The sequence below is a fragment of the Drosophila obscura genome, unplaced genomic scaffold (assembly GCF_018151105.1).
Source record: "Drosophila obscura isolate BZ-5 IFL unplaced genomic scaffold, ASM1815110v1 contig_181, whole genome shotgun sequence".
Lineage (NCBI taxonomy): Eukaryota > Metazoa > Arthropoda > Insecta > Diptera > Drosophilidae > Drosophila > Drosophila obscura.
In genome coordinates this window covers 193,062-197,888 of record NW_024542769.1, presented here as the reverse complement: position 1 = coordinate 197,888, position 4,827 = coordinate 193,062, and positions in this window count along the sequence as shown.

The following is a 4,827-nucleotide window of genomic DNA, read 5'->3' as shown; positions in this document are numbered from 1 at the left end:
CGTGTATGTATCTGATGGATACAATGTTTCGACTTGAGAGAGAGCGAGAGCTGAACTCAAAAATTAATACGTTTCAAATGAATAACAAATGATTTAAATGATTTGTTTAGAATGTCGTTCCACTCTGTGTGTGTGGGTTGTTGGGGGGTTCAAAACTAGTTTCTAGATCGTGTGGCAACAACAGCATTTCCTGCTGCTGCTGCTGCTGCTGGTGCTGCTGCTGCTGTTACGATCTTCGATGTGAGTCAACTTCCGACGTGACAAGAGTCAGGGGCCCCCAAGCAGCGGTACACACTATAACTAACTTAATCGATTGCAAAATTGTTTCTTGTAGATAATTTCCAGGTTGACGTCAGCGTTAATTGTACAACAAATCTATGGCACGACTCTCTCGCTCTCTCTCTCTCTCTCTCTGAATCACCCAAATGCACGTGGCTGATTTATTAGATTTGTGTATTTATCTATCTATATGTGGTATATGACCATAAATGAGAGGTAAACCAAACACCCACAGAAGCTGGCAGGGGGGGTTCAGCCTAACCTTTAGGTCTCTACAGCCTTGACCGCCGCCCAAGTGCTGACAGTCGCACATACTCGTATATCTCTCTGTGGTGGCAGGGACAACCCCTCTTGATAATTAGCATATTTTGCAGCGATATGGGTCAGCCGTAGCCTGTGCCTTCTCACTGGCTCTCAAAAAAACTGGGTTGGGTCCGAGCAGTGGGTTCTCATTCTAGGGCTGGGCCCCCTTGTGGAAGGGGATTAACACTAGTACCTACATACATACAGCACAAAATACTGGAAAAAAAAAATAGACTGTTAAATGACTCTGGGGTAGGGAAATGATAGCATATATCAAATGAGATCATCTCAAAGGGGGTGTGGGGGCGACTGTTGCTTCCATTTGTATATGAATATAGGAAATAGAAATAATATTCCCTTCAATATGGAAAGTTTTCTTGACAGTTTCTGCAACCAAGAAATATTCCCGATAGCTTTCAAGTTGGTTACAAATTTCTTGGGCATCTTTAAGGTTGCTCAAATTTGTATTTTATAACTTTTTTAAACAAAATTCTTCTTTAGCGGATTAGATCTTTAGAGTACCTTTATGACCTTTAAGGGGATCCATCTTAAGTGGAATCAAATCAGCCCAGGAATAATTTAATATTCTGCAAAATACTTGTCAGCTGAAAAATTGTAAAATGAAAGCTTAGCATGAGTCTCTGCTACTCTCCCTCTAGCTTCTAGCTATTATCTATTTTTAGAATTTTAAACCAAAAAGCTAAGTCCAAAAAAAGCAGCACTCAAATATAGCTGCTGCTCTTTTGGTATCACAGAATTCGAACCAAAAACTTTCTTTTACAGAAATATACATATAGCTGCCTCTGAGGCTCTATTCCCACTGTATATCCCCCCCCCCACCTTACAGATACGACTGGAACCTAAAGTTTTGTTTGCTTTTGTCCGCTTGCCCGCGCATTCGCTATCGCAATCGTCGTCGCAGTGTCCGAGTGTCAGTCGACAGTCGTCCCCCCAACGCCTCCACCGCCACCTCCACCTCCACCTCCACCTTAACCATTCCAGCGTCGTCGATGGCTTAGTCAGCAGTTTGGAGTCGTGTCAATGCGATTGGCATTTAACGAGCTTCATAGCTTATAGGGTTAACATTTTGGCATAAGTACATTTAGTACACACCCAGTTTCCAACTGTTTTCCGTACAGTTTTCCATCCACTATTATTCCTCTGTGTGTGTGTGTGTGTGTGTGCCACATAGCACGTGTATCTGTGTCGCCCATCTCTGGGGCTGTGCTGGCTAGCTGGCTATCCCCTGGCTATCCCCTGGCTATCGTATCTCTCACTATTGTGAGGTACTTGTCATTTAGTTTACTATTTACTGTCACGCTTTTGAGTGCCCCCCCGCCACCCCTCGACGTGGGGTACTGAATACTGGAGACTGTTTTTGGGGCTTGGCTAACATGGGAAGGGCTCCATTTGGTGGGACAGAGAGAAGTCTGTGTGTGTGTGTGTGTCTGGGTCTCTAAAACAGAAAGAATCAATGAATAAATTAAGATTTTGTTCGAAGAAAAGTTATACATCAAGTGATTCCATTTTCTAAATAATTCAATGTAAACAAAACAACTTTTGTTAAACCAAAAACAAAGGGGATTTTTATTTACAAAAATTGTGTTTTATTTACTACGAATTTTTATTTATTTTAACAGCGTGCGCTGTGCTCTCAAAAAACCTTATAAATGAATAATAAATTAACTTTAAATTCGTGTTTATTTTTATTTAAAATATTCCATAAATATCTAATCTAAATTTTTGTTTTAATAATGGCAAACCTTTGAGCCAATTCGCAAAACATTTCCATAAAGAAATTGTTTGTTTGTTTTCTTTTATTTTATTTTTGGCACAAAATATACAGAAATGTTGTGTGTTTTATAGAAATTTATTTTGCTTGAAAAATAAATTAATAAACGCATACAAAACGCATGTGTTTCAGTCAATCAATCAATGTTTTTTCAGTTAAAATGTGGTTTTAATTTAACAAGATGTTTTCTGAATATTAATAAATCTATATAATTCCATGTTTTTCCCTCACAGATGTTGAATGAAAATCTATGTTTCATTTCGAATACTAATACAGAAATATTGTTACATTTGTGTGCGTTTCTCATGCGTTTAATGTTTTCGACTTATTTTTGTGGGTTTTTCTTGTTGTATTTATTACTAAAATTAATCAATCGTTTTTCTATCGCCAATCTGTAGGTTCTATCTATGTATGTCTAATCTTTCGTATGGCTTTGACAGCACATTTCTGGGGTTTTTTTTCCCCTATTTCACAATCTCAGATATACATTCTATTATTTTTATTTAATTTGTATTTCTTTAGAGGATTTCTCCATGTGCTTTCTTTGGTGTTTTTCTTGCTGGGATTGTCTTTTCTTTGCTTTTCTTGTTGTGCTTTTCTCGTAACTCTACTTTTTTCCTCTATCTTTTGGTTTTTTTTCTTACCAAATCCCTAACATTATTATTTCCTGCTAGCAATTGGCCAAAATGTATGTATATGGTGGGGTGGCATATTTTGTGTCCATTGTTTGTCAAACATCAGGCGGCTGTTCCGCCTTCTCTTCTCTTCTCTTCACCGCCTCTTTCCCTACTGCCTCCTCTGTCAGTTCCAGTTGTCCATTTTACCCGTGGCCTGGGATGGGAGTCTGTTGTGCTGGCGACAAAAACAGCGCGTCAAAAGCAAACATTCTGCGCGGCACAGTTTTGATTTATGAGCTGAAATTAAATTAACTGCTGCAACAGCAACAGCAGCGGCAGCAGAGGCAGTGGCAGCCGCAACAACAGGAACCGAAAGGAATTTAAAGCGTTGAAATGAACAGAGCAACAAAATAATGCAATGTCCGAGACCAGAAATGTTGCCCCCATGTTGCATGTGCCTGAATTCTGGCCACGATCTGGTTCTTGCCACTGACGCAAGGCTGCTGCAAAAATTGCAAGGCAGCAGCAAGCACATTTTCACTGCCAAAAGGAAACCCTCGTCACCACTCCACTCTCCACTTCAGTCCGCTCCATTTCATTTCATTTCATTTCATTCCATTCCCCATTTCGCACGATAAAGTAAATATATATTTAATTTTTTGTTCCCTCTGCTGCTGCTGCTGCTGATAAAATTATCACTTTGGCGATGTGGTGTGTGGTGTATGGTGTGTGGCATGGCCTCTGTGGTTGTCAGGCGTTATTATTTTTTATATTCGCCCTCCGCTTATCGGCCATAGCAAAGAAATAAAAAATTGTATGCACTTCTCCTACTATCAGGCGGCCACAATAACAGCAACCCAGAAAGAGAGAGATGGAGAGAGACAGAAAAAGAGAGGGAGGAAGAGAGATAGACAGCTCAGAGAGCACCTCGGAATCAGTTTCGGTTCCACACAGTTTGGCATTTTCTGCAATGGCAGAACGAGTATATTGTATCTATATGGGTCTCCATATCTACTCCTCGCTGCAGATATCTCATGTCCAGAGTGCGTGCCCCCCCTGCAACAATTGGTTTGGGGAGGGGAAGGTCTGGCCTGGCTGCTGCTGCTTCTGCTGTCCATGATGATGATTATAGAGGAGATACAAGTAGGTTGTGCATCGGGAAGTTGTTTTCGGGTTTCGTTTTGTCTGTGGAATGTCAGATTGTTCCACGAAAAAGCACACACACACACAGTTGAAGGTCTTTTGGGAAATGCAACACGAACGATTGTGGCTTTAAAAAAGAAATACGCTGTGAAATGTCTATCAAACAAAGGTTTTTCCTTGGCTCTGTAGCCCAACCATGGGGAATGATCATCTTATAGAATTCCAACTAAACGCGGCCTAAAATGACGGTAAACATATACTAGAACTAAACAGATATTTCAGATACAATTTTCTCTCTAATATATATCGAATTTGCAGTCAGATTTCCACCCTAACAGTATTACGATTTTCTTTTCAGAAAGATGACAAACATCAACGTACTTGCCGTAAGTCCAACATAAGAATATTCCAATGCTATATCTGGAATATCTTGTACTTTTTTTTATCCAGTACAGATACATCAGATAGATCATTTAGTTACCGATTATCCACTCTAGCCGAGTCTAGCAACCGTCTAACTTTGCCAATTAAAAGCCTCAACCAATCAAACAGGCCAACACAATTGCCATTCGCCATTCGAGAGAGAGCAATTACTAGAGCGGTCGTCCAAGGGTTAGGGTTTTCCAATACAGATACAGTTTTTGTATAGAACGATAGAACGATAGAACGATAGAACGAGCGCTATCTGCACTT